Source organism: Hylaeus anthracinus, unplaced genomic scaffold (genome assembly GCF_026225885.1).
Source record: "Hylaeus anthracinus isolate JK02 unplaced genomic scaffold, UHH_iyHylAnth1.0_haploid 12002, whole genome shotgun sequence".
NCBI lineage: Eukaryota > Metazoa > Arthropoda > Insecta > Hymenoptera > Colletidae > Hylaeus > Hylaeus anthracinus.
Window position 1 is genome coordinate 7,479,697 of NW_026534349.1, and position 16,375 is coordinate 7,496,071.

Consider the following 16,375-nt stretch of genomic DNA (forward strand, 5'->3'; position numbering starts at 1 on the left):
TACGAGTGTCTCGTATAATGTGATTAAACAACGCGGTGTAGTTGCACAAATAGCAGAGCGCGCTTCGACTTATGAATGATTCAACGGGTGATTAAGTGGTTTATAAGGAATTTTCCCCGAGAATATGAGTTCCGTTAATTCGTCTCTTACTACTTGCAGAATGGATGTTAATACTTCGCGTGGACGCTAACGGAGAAATGTGTATTTCGTTAATCACGTCAAAAAAGAATTATTTCCCTTGAAATACTCAGTGAACAGCCTCGTATCAATCCATGATCTCTATTAAACTTCATTAAAAAACTTCATTAAAAAATTTAAAAAAAAATTGCATGAGGATGCTGAATAAAAAATTTTTTTTTAATAATTTTGTTTGACAAAAGTGGACAAATCGTGGACAAACGAATGCAATTTAATTTTCATGAAAATTTGCATTTGGGGCTGCCAACTTTACGAAGCTTTAGTAATAGTATGTAGAAATTAATTTCAATCTAGATTAATATACGGGGTGTTTCGCCACTTAACTATCTGAAATATCTCGTAACGTTAATTAAAATAGTTAACAATCGGTTCCTATTTCGACGAATTACTTGTTTGTCAAACAAGTACATTTCAAAATTTTAACTTAAAAGTGACGTTATCCTTTAGGTACGAACCTGATGGGTCCATCGCCGAAAATTTATGCTATTTCGGAATTGTACGCGTCGAATTGGATTTGTAACCGGCAACGGATGTCGTAATTCGCATAAAAGACTGGAACGTCGTTTCAGCTTACGAGCAAATAATTTCGCTGAATTTCGCTGAAAGGGCACTCAGTTAATTACTTTCTTTCGCGGAAGCATCAGACCTTTGAAAGCAACCCTGGCAGACGTGTTTTCCTACGACTTGGAGAACAAACAAAATTCCACTTTGGCAAACCTATCACTGCGCTGCTCGTGCAATTGACCACAGAAGCCACGCAGTCGCTGTCTACACCGATGTCTGTGATGTTTACGATAGGAAAATCTCGATTACTGCATGAGAGCAATAAGTAGACCGCGGATTTTATGGATTCATGACGTACAATAATATAGAGAACATATACAGGATGAGGCATTTAAACCAAGCCACCTGAATAATTCGCTTAAAAGTTTTCCACTTACCTACGTGTAATTAAATAAATAAATAAATAAGTCTAATAATAAATAATAAATTTATATATAGAATAAAGAATTTTAAGAAATTTAATTCTTTTTTTTTTATATTTATGTATTATTTAAATATGATTTTTTATTTAACGAGTTTATCTAGACTTTATATTTGGAATAAATATTTACTCTTATTGATTATTAAGTATTTTAATTATTGGATTTATTGTTACTTGATGCACATAGAAACTGTTATAACTTTTGAACAGCTCAGTAAAACGACTCGAAATTTGTTGAGGGACCTTGGGAAACTTGTTAAAACAATCTAGAATATTTTTAATAAATACCGACTATTTTAATATATCTTCTAAACATTCTTAAGAGGCTGACACGGGATCACACTGTCAATAATAAAAATAATATTCTTCGATGGACAGATATTGGAAACTTAATCTTCCCGTTTGTTTCGCGTCTGGTTCCTCGATTCTCCCAGTTTCGATCCTTTAATCTGACATGGACAACGGGCCAGCTGCGAGATTCCTCCACTATTCCCCACGATTTGTCTACCGGCGTTGCTCTCCGCCTCCGAGTGACCTTCGTCGAATTAAATGCCATTATTCTGGTAAACGTGCGAGAAAAGCCCCGAGGGAGAAATCGACGCTCGAACGGCCCGTTTGGTCCTGGAAAGTGTAGAGAAAAGCTGATGGAAATTTAAAAAAAATAAGTAAACAAATTCTTCACGGTTAACTTGGTCGCGTTAAATGCAAGTCTGTGTATCAGAGTTTTCCAAGCTACTGCTTTTATATTTGAAGTTAAAATCCAAGTATGAAATGGTGGAACCAATATGGCCAGAGGCGTAGCGAAACTTTCAAGTTTTTACCTGAATTATTTACTTTAAAATCTTTTTCATGTAATTAAAAAATTTAGTATATCAAGATTCTTCTTTTAATTTATAAGACAGATACACTTAACGAGGTTCTGCTCTATCACTCCATGCGAACATTACTTTTCTACGCGTTTGTTATTAACTTAAAAACGTTTAAGTTTCTACATTTTCCATACTTTCTCATGGATTTGTTACATAGTTACATAATACGTAGTTCAAATATTCATATAACAAAATTTCTGGTGTTATATAGGAGAAGATCCACGGGCAATTTCGCTTCGATTTCCATTTGTTTCGTGTGTCGGGATTTTTTTCGCTTAGAAAGGCGGCGTGACACCGACACGAGATTTCAGAGCATCACGAATCCCTCGGTTACGTTACGTAACAATTTACGAGGGTGCTTAAGTTTAATTGCGAATTTACGTCTATTCTTTCCACGGGAAACGAGCCGCGTACACGCGTCTGCGGTTGGAATCCACCGAAGCTTTAGCGCAGAGGACGTATTTCGGAGTTCAGCAACATTAACGAGTCTGCTTTTTATTGTGCCGTAACGAGGAGTTAAGAAGAAACTGCGAGCAGTTCCGAAAGAGGGTAAAAATTCTGCTAAATTAGCGCTCGTACAATTCTGCGAATGCAAAAAGTCTGTAATCAAGTTTGTTAGCCTATTAGTACCAAATGGGATCGAGGGTTTTGAAAAATGGGGCATTTTTTGGTTCGTTAACAGGGCTTACGTCTCTGACGAAGAAATTACGTATAAAATGTGAATAATTCCTCGTTATAATATTATATTCTATAATGAATATTTGAAATTTGACATGTTAGAAAATGTGGATCTTTTGATTTTTGAATAGAGCAGATGTACCGGACCATCGTAAGAAAACATATTATATATGATTTAAACATCACAACGAATATCTTAAAGCTGATATTTTGAAAAATGTGGATATTTTGGTTTCTGAACAATGTAGATGTGTCTGACTTCTGATTATGGTATACGAATTTTTCGCATAGCATAATACACGCCTATATAATTTTGTCGATTTTTGCTCGAGCATCGTAAATATGCAGTAAACATACATCACAAGTTTTGCTCTATTTCTCGTCATTTCCAATGCATCCCTAACACCTCCAGCGCTCTCGGGATTCCAGGTATTTCCGTCTTGCTTGTACAGTCAATTGAATTTACATGTATAGAACGCGTTAGACTTCGATTTTCGAATTCTCCAGCATTCATACAAGGATTCCAGACGTTTTCATTGAGAAATGGCGCAACCTGAGACTCGCTCTTCTGATCGCTGTTAATACATAGAAAACTGTCAAGTATATTTTAAATATAAGTTGTTATTGAAAGAAGAATTTTGATATACTAAATGTTTGAATTACCTGAAAAAAGGATGTTTGTTTATGGAACTTTTATACAAAAATATTTTAAGGAGAGAAAATCATTTCATGTGTACTAGACTGATATACATAAGGAAATAATTAAGATAAAAATTTGAAATTTTTAGGGCTTGGCCTTATTATTATAAGTAGTAGCTACGTCACATTTCAAATCATTCCATCAATTTTTACCGTAGTTGTGTAAAAGAAAGTAACCGATTGAAAAGATTGCATGTATTTTCCATTTAAACTTTTCGAAGGTTTGGAGCATATGTTAATGTTAAAATGATAATGTTAAAATTTTCGATTATCGTTTTTTTAATCATAACTCCATGTGTACAAGAACACAGGTAAATGCAAAACTACATTTTCCACGATACTCGCGAGATTCAAGTACTTGCTGCATTTCGTCGACAACAGAAAACGAAGCTTGCAACAGTTTTTATTAAAAGCAAGTATTTGTCGGAGCATCGAGGTTCGATGACTCCAACTACCGTAATATCAGACCCTCGATGGGACCTGTGAAAGGGAGCTCGCTCGTTTTCCGTAAAGATTTCCGTCGATACGAGATTAGACTGAAAAACGCGTGTAACGCAGCGCGGCAGGATTTGCAGATCGACCAGTTCGAATAACGCGATACGCTTTTCACGAGCACTATGGTACACGATGAGAGCTGTTTTTGTAGCTTGTCATGTAAAACGCGCATTTGTACGAAAATACTGGTCGCGAAACGTGACCCAGCGCGACAATTATTCTTGTTGTTAGCGCTTCGATTGCACTTCATTTTTATCGCCTATTGGACGACATCGAGTGCTCTTCACCTCGATGACAGCAAATCTTTTATTAACTAAACAAAATTCTTACGCTCTTTCGCCTCGGTTAAATCAAATCTTCTATTAGTTAAATAGTTTTGAGTCTCGTTGTAGTAATTTAGATACATCTCTTCTTTGGCGGTAGATCAGTTAATGGAAACTTTTCAAATTTGAGACGAAGGACTCTCGTAACTTGCACTCAGGAAACACAATTAGCCTCTTACAACTCTCTTTTATTTATTTATTTATGTTTTTTTGCGAAGAAAATTATTCAGCAAAGACAGACTGTGTGGAAACTCCATTAAAATAGAGAAATGTTTCACGACATAATCACGTTATCACAGAATCCTATAAACTAAGCATAAGTTGCTGATATTACTGAGTACCAATATTACCAAATTCTCCACTTTTTAAAGCTTATATACGTATAAGTATAAGTACAAGTTTGTATATTCAGGGTAGACCACGCAATTTGAGAACGTTGATTAATTTTTAAAGTATACAGGGTGGTCCATTTATCCGAAGAAATTGAAATATCTCTAGGGAGGTTAATTTTGATATTTTTAAAAAGGTCTTGTATCACATTGACCTTCGTGAAGTCATTCGGTCTAATCTACTTCAATTTCATATAATTTTCTCACTTTTAATACGTATTTTGTTCATCCGCAATCATCCACAACCCTTTCTTCATGCGTGCACATTCCAGCGAACCAACCAAGACCAGTCTCGTACCACATTGTATCGAATCCTTCTAAACATCACACATTGCCCTGCCTAACCTTTCCCAAAATTTTAACATAATTCGGTCCCCTGCACTCTAATCTTCTCGCGCAACAATACTCGCCCAACGAACCTTTTATTCGACCTTTTATTTCGCGAATTTCCAAAGCAGACCTAATCCAGATCGGGCTCAGAAAATTTCAAAACATTTTAAGCTCGCGCCTCCGCAGCACATTCTGTACTCGTTTTCCAGTCACGGGTGTCCAGGTTTATTTGGCAACTCGTCGCACGCGAGACTCGGAGATTTAGACGCGACTCATTCCGGTTCGATGCAATTAGAATGCAATGCACGCGCGCGCGATCGACACCGCGTTAGTTAACCAACCACCGGCGCGCGAACTTTTCGCGTCGTAATGCAAGCAGAGTGCAGCCATAATAGGGGCGTGCCAATCACTGGCAGAATTCCAATCGGACACCCGATGCATCATTCTTGCGGTCCGTTTTGCTGCATCAGGATGCCAATGCACACGTAGCAAAACGTATGACGGTAGTCGTAGCCCGGAACGTCAGGTGGCCATGGATTACCTCGTTAGTATACATTGGCTCGTATATCTGCAGCGTGCTGCATATAACCCTACGAATATGCAACGTCGCGGATGGATAACGTTCACCATGTTGCTTGGTCATTCATGAATTTCTTCTTTTACAATGGTACGTTTTCTAGGAGACCTGTACGTTCTTCTGGAATTTCTTCTATTTCGGACTTTCAGTTTGATTTCAATTTTCATGGAATATATCGCACGTTATGGGTATCAGGGGAGATTAGTAAGTAGTTTGTTTTTTAATCTGTTCTTTTACACCGATACATTTCTTAAAGAAACCTAAAGTTTGTCTGGAATCTATGCTATTTCGAATCATTGATTTGACGTACATTTTGGTCGAATATGTTACATGTTATAGATACAAGTAAGTAGTGGAATGTAGTTCGATTTTATAATTTGTACTTCTACACTCATGCATTTTTCAAAGGAAGTTTTTTTAGAAATTCTTCTACTTCGAATTTTTAGTTGGACCTACATTCTGGCCGAATATGCTACACATTATGAGTATTAGTATGTATTAGTAAGACGTTTATTTATGAATCTGTTCTTCTACATTGATATATTTTTTAAGAGAGCTACAAGTTTTTCTAGGATTTTCTTCTATTTCGAATTCCTATCAGTCATTATATTATGTATGTCATTATATTGCGTATAGATACGATAGTACCAAGCGAATCAGGCTGAACTTCGTCACGCTTAACGGCGGGCGGTCTGTTAGAGAGGAAATAGAGCACAAGTGTCCCATAAATCAAATCATAAAATTGACTCGTACAAATGATAGAAACAAGAATCATGCATATTCATGAGCACGGGACTGTCTAACGCATCTATACAACACGTGCGGTAATCGTGTAATCCTAAATCACCTAATGGTTATGTTAAATACAATCAACATACGATTGCGTGAAATACTCTAACTAGGGTGCGAACATTTGTATTAAAACATTTGCAACGAATGAAACAAAAGTTCTCTCTGGTTGCGAATGAGTATTATATCTTAGTTAAAGAGAAATATAAAGTCAGATGTTATGATATTTTTTGATACAATATAAAACTGTTTCTTAAAAACTATATTTACGTGAATGAATATTATATCTTAGTTAACAAGGAGAACCAAAGAGTCAGAGTAGATTTATATTTTGATATGTTTGATATAATTTAAATAATTTCATAAAATTTGAATAGTTTGATGTAATTTAAAATTGTATTTACGTTTTGATCAGTTTTATTTATTTAAACGTGCTGATTATTGAATTAATGCAAACAAATAGATAGAAAATCAAACTGGTGGATTCACGTGGTATATTAACCTTTGCGTAAACAACCAAAAAGTTCACGGTCGATTGATAGTTTAATATTTACAACTGTTTGCCTAAATCTTTTGTTTAAGAAAGTAAGTCGATGTTAAAGTGTCTACAGAATGGGGATTGGCAATGGTTTTGTGATATTTTTACAAAAACACTTTATACAGTACGTGGAAAACATAGAAATGGGTATTCAAGCACAACACATGGGTTAAGTACATTTCCAAAAATTTACAATTAACGATTACTCTTTGCTTGAATAAAATATACAATGCAGACCGTTATCTGATCAATTTCGTGAATATTATTTCGATAATATTATATACTGCAGGAAGTTGTACCAATTTGAACCAATCCTTGTCGCGTACAGGACGAAATAACAAACACTCTCCGTTGGAATCATACGAAGTTGAAGAATCGTTCGGTCGATTAATCGAGAAATTGATCGGTCTTTAGCTGGAAAAGTCAATTAGAGGGAAACGGCTCTAGCTATTATTCGAGCGTCTCGTCTCAATTTCAGTAGGTCTCGTGGCTGGTTTTAACATGGTTCCTGCGCATCTGTTGAATCTGGCCATTCGCCAAGTCTCGTCGAAGTAATGACATTACTCCTTGTTTCTTATTCGTTGTACCAGCGTGTATCTGACAGGCTGGGAACCGCGACAAACTTTCAGATTAACTGGTCATCGGATAAATTGACTTTGGAGAAGCGGAGGGGTCCGGGAGAACTTAGAAAGTGCGTTCGTGAAACAGGGTAGAAACGATACAAAAAAAAATCGTAGAGATCGTTCGTACTAGCAGGAAGGCTCGAAGAATCATTCGGTTCGGTCACGTCAGACTTCAGGAGTAACTTGTGGCTCTTGCAAATATTATATTCTGCAAGTGGTACTTGTTATTAATAGCCCTCTTAATGAGTTACTCTAAACAGTTTAAATACTTTATTTTTTACACATAATTTCACATAAATTTCACATAATATGAAATGTACACATATTCGTACGTCATAATCATGGAACGTAACTACGAAGAATGAATAAAATGATACTTGTCAATATATGAGCACACTATGCATCGTACACGCATTAAGAGTACCTTGCAATTCATATATTATTTGTCGACTCTACTTAAGTAATCTTACATAAACATTTTAGATTTGTTTTATATTAATAAAATCAATCAATGATACTATTCCACCGCAAATAACCAGAAAATTGCATGTAACTTTAATAAAATGATAAATTGGTCATGCAAATTTGACACACACTGTCATAATAACAAGATTCTAGTCCCCAATGGGTAACTTCTTTAATAAACTTTTCACCATAAAACGTATAATTGGGGATTGTTATCAAATACAGTAGACTCTAATAAAATTGAAATTTCCATATAACATACAGTTAAAATGAAACATACATTCTTAAAAAAAAAAAAAAAAATTCTACAAATTAGTAAATATTTAAACAAAAATAAAGTACACTGAATAAATCGTAATTAAATTGTTACCACAAACATCCTCGCTGATAATCTTACTAAAAACGACATCCGTGAGATATTTTACCCAATGTTCATAACAATATAATTAAAATATATAGCTTGTTAAAACTATTGTCATTGTATGTACTATCTCGTATATTTTAGTCGAAACTTCAGTTCCGATCGTGATTGGATCGATCGGAACCTAACGAAACACAGCGAGAAATAAAACAGTGGGTGGGGAATAATTGAGAGTAGAAAGAAATGCGAGAAAATTCTTTTCCTAGAGAATATCGTGACGAACGTGCATGCTGGCACGGACCACCATCCAACGACTGAGCAACATGTTGTCAGTATTCGACGTACGAGCGGAAAGAGACGACGCGGACGGTTTGACCACAGGGATAGAATTCAAGTGGGATTTCGACGGATGTCGATAACAATCGCGTGTGTTTTCAAGGAACGCGCCACAAGCTTTTCCTGCTAACACGTTGATACGTTCCTCGTTTATCCATCGAACCGAGCAGTCGTCTTTGCCTTTGAAATCACAGAAATAATCAGACGTTTGCCATCCTCTGGCCATCGAATCCCGGAATCCTTCTTTTAAGAGAACGATAACGCGGACATTTTTTGGAATTTATTATTTCACCCGAAGAAAAGTATTCGTAACCTCTACGTCTATAGAAGAACGTCTAAATTAAATGACAGGTTTGATGTTTCCAGATAAATTTTTCATTATAAATGTGCACATAAGTAGACCTCGCACGTTTACATACTTGCAATGAAAAATTGATTTGAAAACATTAAACCTATTATTTAATTCAGACAAATTTCTTTAAGAGACACTGAGGGTGCGAATATTTATGGTACAGTCTGTATATAGACGATTATTTCTTCACAGTTTTTGTCTGTCAATAATTGCATTAGTTCATTCCCATTGCATTATTTAATCGCATCGTACGTTTCAAACGTTTTTGATGAAAGGGAAGACGAAAAGAAGCAACCTACAATGAACGAATGACAGCTATTGATTTTTCATCGCAGTCAATGTATCCAGTTAGCTGCTATTGTATGTCGACACAAGGCGGAAAAAATTGTATTCCAGTAATATAATATGACGAATTGAAGATTTATCGAAATATAAGTTTTTCAATCAACGTGAAACCAAGGTGTGAATGTTATTTTATTAATTTCATAATGAGCATTAGCATTAGAACGAACAAGATAATTTTTTATTATTCTCCCAGGAAAAACTCAAAGTTTAATATTTTCACCTTAATTGTACATGGTACGTACTTGTCGAAAATCATATAGTAATTTCTTTTATATTGCTTTATGAAATTTTCGACGAGATACAGCTTCGTATTATTTCCTGCGAAATGTACGAATTAATTCCAGCCGCTTGCAAGGGTTTTCGGAAAAATAAACTTCAATCTAAAACTCATACCGCTCCTGCCTACTTTTCCATTCGTTATGCACGGCTTTTATATCAATTTTATATTTCAAGAATTACTGTTGAAAATAAATAAAATAAAACAGAATAAATTACTCGAAAATGGTGGAAAATATTTTTAGAGTCACGATGTATGATATGAATAAATAAATAATTATTAAATTTCGAAGTTTTGGCAAGATTACTCTTGTTTGGAGTGGTAAGGGTTAATTATTACTAAACTGTGAATGTTCGTGTACTTACGGCAAACGAAAATATATGGAAATACTTCCATTCAAGTTTCAATTATTTTTCTGTATTTGTAAAAATATTAATGTGCATAAACATTAGAAGTGACGAATTAATTCAGCAAAAAGTTAATCAGAATGGGTCTAGCTCGAAATTGGCGACTGATCCTCTCGAGCGACGTTATTAGAGTCGATTCAAGAAGCTGGCGAACGAGACCCAAAGCACAAAGCCTCGCATAGCTTTTTCCTCGGACTTGTTACGACCCTCGGACGAAGTTCCTCCTAAATTGAAAGTCCAAGATGACAACGGACCGAAAACACGCCGTAACAAGCTGAAGGGCTCTTCGCTAGATGGTCGTGGACCATGGGCTTGTAGGAACCGCAACGGAGACTTCTTTAATCGACTCTTTTATTTACTTGCCCTCCTCACGTCAAGGCAATTTGTAGATTGAAGAAGCTAGAGTACCCTTGTTAACTCTCTAACACTGACACTCGCCACAAACACTTTGTTGTAGGTGGAACATCTCTGCGGAGTTTGTAAATGGCATCGTTCTGTCTCGTTGTTACAAAGAATGCGAAGTTTGGCAACGCGTCGATGATGCACATAGGGAACATAGGGAATATCGGGAAAATAGGGACCGGACATAGCGGAACCCGGAGTGAAGCCGTGTCTGACCGTGACCGAAGCCGTGGATTTTTCGGTACACTTGACGTTTCAGAATGCGAAACGGACTCTCGAAATTCTCCGACGGAAGTTCTGTATTCGCCTAATATTCCAACTGAAACTTCAGGCTTCCAGAAGTCTCCTAATTTCCAGCGCGAAATTGCCAATTCCTCATAACTCAAAAGTTCTTTTCCAAAAGTGGGGAAAGTTTATCAACTTCTCTCGCTAGCTTGCCAAAAAACCTTCTCGAGACGAAAGTAGCTCGATAATCGATCTTCCTCGCTGTCCTCTCCATCGCGAGGTTCATAAACGTCCCAGGAAAGAACTTTTGTGTCCAAGATGCTGCAATTAAAACCTCATTAAGTTTCAATGAACACGAACGTTCCGGAACGCGAGGATCCTTTTCAACATTCGTCACAGGAGCTGACGTTCCTCATCAGATATTCGGCCTGCGAGTCTCGTGCTTAAAACCACAGACAACCGAGTCGAATTGAGGAAAGTTGAGGCAGATTTCGCCCGTCGCGACGCCGCGAGTTCGCCTCGATCGTTGTGCCACGATTCTTCTCGAATGGGATGTCGAGTAGAAAATGTTCCTATTGAATTGTATGGAAAGTGAATTTTTCTTTGTGAAAAAATTAACAGAACTTCTTTTTCTTTTTCTTCATTTTCATTCCTTAACGTCGACTGCAAATTATTAGCGACGATTTATACTATATTTTTGAGAATTAGAATTTAACTTCAACTTATACTTCGTGGCTCTTTGTTAGAGTCTATTTTGTTGGCTTATTATTAGTTTTCCTTCAATATTTTTTTTTTTGTGGTATACACCTGAGCCTTCCACAACAATTATACCTTCCAAAACTATCGGCCGAATGGAAAATTTCAAATACGGAAAAAATTGCTGAAGAGCGTATAAAATATTGAAATCTGCGTTTCCAGCATCTTCTATTTTGCTAATTTTGCACGCAAATTATTTATTTTCATACCAGCTATAACGACAAGCATACTAATTAAGAATAATCTTGATTTTCTCTATTTCAAAGTATCACCTAAAGTTCCTATTATCCATGTCAGCACAAATTTAATTATTTTCTATCAAAAACGTGTCGGCACATACCGAATGTTTCGTTAATGTCTACTGAATTACTCGTTAAAAGTTAGCAATGCGAGAGAAAGATTTGTTCCAGCACAATTTGTTCTAGACTAAAAAGTTAGAATGGAACTATGCTTCCCTTACGCCATTACTGCTGCTGACGAAACGGTACGATTATTAGCACATACCGGGCAAACGAAATTTCTCATATCTCAAGCTCTCTGTATTCAAAAGTTACGGATTCTATTATTCCAAGTTGAGGATAATATCGTACATGTGGTTTTCGTGGTTATAGATCTACTATCCCATACCAATCTCACTGAAATCAGTATCAGCCGCTACTACTCTTTTCCTCGTGAGTATTTTTAGACGTTATCACTGTACCAAAATATGTAGTTCACCGTTACCTCGTTATTCAATGAATAATGCCCTATCAAAGACCATTACTGGTTCGTTCGCGTTATAAATAACTAAATAAGAGAATAATGGCTTTTTAGTTATTGTAAACACACGTTCAATTGTATTTGCTTTGCATGAATTTTCGTGAGTAATTTTGTAACGTTAATTTATTTTATAACATATTTATGCATTTATGGCGAATAAAAATATGGAAATGTCTTTGCGAATGTGCACAAATAAAAACATGTATAAAGTATCAACAATAATATGTACCGTTTTAAAGATGAGACATATTTTCATTTAAGTTTCGATTCTTTTTCTGCATCCGTGAACATGTGAATTCGCACAAATATCCACAGTCTATTTGCAACTCTAGTTCCACCTTACTCATTTCGTTTCAGTTATTCGAAGATTTTTATACAATTCTCGTCAGAGTCTAGATAAATTACTCAGGATCTCCAGGAAAGTTTACTCGACGATGTAACGGGTGAACGATCACAGACTGCGACTGCTTCTAGCCGAGTAATAATTTCGAGTATCGCATAAATCGATCGCATCTGCAGTCGCCTCTCGACGGAGACATCTGGAAATTCCATTTGTCATTGCTGCACAGAGAACACGGGAGACGCCCGTACGTTTTCGTGTCTGCTAGTCTAGCTTGGCCCGTCGCGATGCTTTCGCGTCTATCTGCAATTACGTGCCATCGAGGATTCCACTCTGTCCTCTCACGTTTCGAGATTATCGTCCATCGAAATTACATCCAACCGATCGCCGAGTGACGTGCTTTTGCGTCGATTATTCACCGAATCGCTACGACCGTACGCAAATTCGCGAGTAAATCGAAAACTTCAAAGTCTTACTGCAGACATAACTCATTAATTATTCAAGACAGAATTCTGCACAATTACAATTTAATTACTTTACGAATTTATCTATGCTGTATCGTTACAAAGCGATTTAGTTACATCGTAATTCGACTGCATTGTAATTTGTAATTCGGACGTCTTATTTCATTAAATGAAAATATAATTGAGTATGAACGACGAATTATGAGGTAGGTAATCAAATTGAGGAATAGTAAATGGTGAAAAAAACTATTTGTAGGTTTTAAATAGAAAGAAGTAATTATCAGTAATAAATATATGTTATTATTCATAAATTGAAATAAACTTCTTCGTTATATTTTTTTAAACAATTCAATTACATCGCATTTCAATTACGTTTAATTTCACGTTACATTTCAATTAAATTAAACGCACAATTAACGAAACATCAAGTTGAACCACTTCCCTGCCATAAATGGCATTCAGTTCTTAGCAAAATGGAAAATGTTCTTGCGAAAAGTATTTGACATTTCATAGAAATGTACCTTAGACGCGTGCTTGTCAATGCTACACGCGCAATTAAGTGTTAATAATGCATCGTCAGGTCGAGACATTTCTCTGCCATAAATGGTACCGATTCGACGACAATGCCGGAAGTAATTCTTCGAGCGCGCCTCGCTATTCTCGAAAAGGGTTTCTATGCTAAATTTAATATTAATCGCTGCAGGTGTGCAGGATGCATTTCTCTTTCCATGCAGTCCGTTTTAAGCGGCGTGCTTGCAATAATAAATAGCAGATGTTCACGACACGCATCGTTCATTTATGTAGCACAAATGGAACATTCTTTATTATCCATAATTTTTGATCAAGAACAATAAATGAACAGTGGTGTTTGGTCACGCGAACTTCCGCGTCGTTTCACCATCGATATTAATATTTCGATGAATTTGACAGATGTATTAACAAATTGGATCATGGGCTTTGTTAGCTCTCTTCGATCCAGTTTGAGATCATCCACGCAATGAAAACATCCCAAATTGCTAGGCTTTGTTAGTTTTCTATGGCGAGTGATTTACACTGACTTATTTTCATATTCGAACAGTTTGGTTTATAGTAAGACTGCGGATACTTATGCAAATTCATATTTTTACAGCTACAGAAAAGAATATATGTTATTATTCATAAATTAAAGGAAACTTCTTCGTTATATTTTTTTCAAGAATTCAATTACATTGCATTTCAATTACACTGCAGATTCATTTATATAATTCAATTGCAACGTAAATGTAACGATAAAAGACTATAGAGATAACTAGATAATGTTCAAATTTCTTTTACCAAACTTGTATCCGAAATAATATTACCTCGTTTATTTTATAATATTTCACCGCAAATGTTTTTGATATAATGACCATTCTTTCTGAACTCTTCTATCTAAACGACCCCATAGTTTCATTACAAAATCGAATGTACCACTCGAAACATTTAATATTATTCAGTGTCGTTAAATACTCATACAGTATAGAATTTAGCAACAAAAGTTGTACAGTAAATAATTTACGGTGTATATTAATTGTTTACTGAAGGTAGCGGGTGTCCACATATTTACGAACGAGGGTGTACCTATATTTATAAGCGCGTCAAGACCATCTACGAAGGCGAAAACTTGTGATATATTCATTACGCAATTGTTAATAACGCGCTCGCATTCTGTCCCCTCTGCCCGTTTTTCCTTTTCCTCCTTTTACTCCTGTACTCGATGGTCGGAACGTCGACGTCGGACAGGAATGTCGTTTTTTCGACGCTCCCGAAAGAAAAATGGAAAGGGAAAGGAGAGGTTTGTGCCTTTCACAAAGCTTTGTGCCCCGGCAGCTCAAAGGGGAACGCTTTAACCGCATCTCGCGGTGGAAGCTCTTTCGCGACGCGCATGGTTACAAAGTGACGCCGCGCCGAGAGAAATAAAAGCTAGCTTCCCTCGCGCGATGCTTTGTCTCCCGTAATTTTCCCTCGAAAACGTCCGGGACGCACTCGTTGGGTAAAATCACGGCGCGATCTCGCGGACGAATCGAGTTGGACCTTTCATGGGCCTCAAAAAGATAGGTACTAATGCGCGGAATAATGATCATCGTAGTGGTCTCTTAAGGTGATTTGTAGACCGTTGTTCTTTTTTTTCTTTAAGACAATAGCAACAGGATCAGAACCACTACGAGATCTCAGGTAAAAGCCCTTTCTAAGTTGGAAATTTTAATTTCTGAAACTAAACGTCCTATGAATAAACTGTAAATATTCAAAGCTTCCGTCTTATCATTCCTTATAAGCTGATTATTTTTTTTTTAAATTCACACCTCTTCGCCTCTTAGAATTTCCAGCAAAAGTTCAAAGGGTTAACCACCGTCTTGGAATAAATTGATCCTAGATATAATAGAAGACCATGACAACTTTCGTTGATTCACAGAAGACCAGCTAAAAATTGCACTTTATTCTTTAAGCACAATCTCGGATTAGATTGATCGTAGATACGGAAGCTTGGTAAATTTTAATAAGTTTCATAGTGCCAGGTCGAAATTGGATTTCCCTGGGAGGCGACGTCGCTGGTCGGATATCTCGGCTAACCGTGTTTAGGATAATCTGACAATGCGTATAAATTGATATCCAGGGATTCGAGTGTCCTACAGCGTTCCACGCCGACGGGCCAATCCCGTCGCCGCAAACCGCAACTCGGATAATCATTCGTAAATGCGCCGATCAACGGGCTTTCACCTGATTCGCGACCCAACGATCACCTCTCGCGCGATATTTTCGATCCATCTCGCTGGTGTACAGGCTGGATCTAGAAACGGAGATAAACTGGGCTTATTTTCAAGCGTAAATGCAAGATGTTGGCTTACAGCGAATATATGAACCCCATAAAGAGGACTATCTTCTTCAGACAAATTTCTTTCGACGATGGGATTCTTTCTAAAATGCAACCAGTGCGAGTGCACCTTGAAGGAAATGTCAAATTGTTATCTTTTCTTGCGGTGTCATCTTTGTCAAATGTTAATAACCTGCACTCATTTGCAATAACTTGCATTTAGTATTTAAGGATGTATGGGAGGTACAATCGAAGACAAATGTAAGGAAATTTTAATTAATCGAATATCTTTGTAATTACGATATTTAAATGAACAAATTTATAGTTACAAGCTTGTTTTTAATGTCAAGTTTTTAATTTATCACGAATATTTTTGTGTTTACTTAATTTTAGAATTGAATTCTTAATATTTTTAATTCTCGACAAATTCTTAATAAATTGTCAATATTTTAATCATTAGTTCCTTAATCCTTAGAAATTCTTAATATTTCCCGTGTATACTTTCTTGTACAATCAATGACTCAGCCATTATTGTATATGTAGTCTGTTACCTTCTTCTAAAG

General features: G+C 36.3%; 1 protein-coding gene across 1 annotated transcript in view; it reads left to right on the forward strand.

Annotated features, from left to right (window-relative positions):
- LOC128891637 (acetylcholinesterase) overlaps nt 1-16,375 on the forward strand; it is a 116,875-nt gene that overhangs the window by 14,927 nt on the left and 85,573 nt on the right. The window lies entirely within an intron of this gene.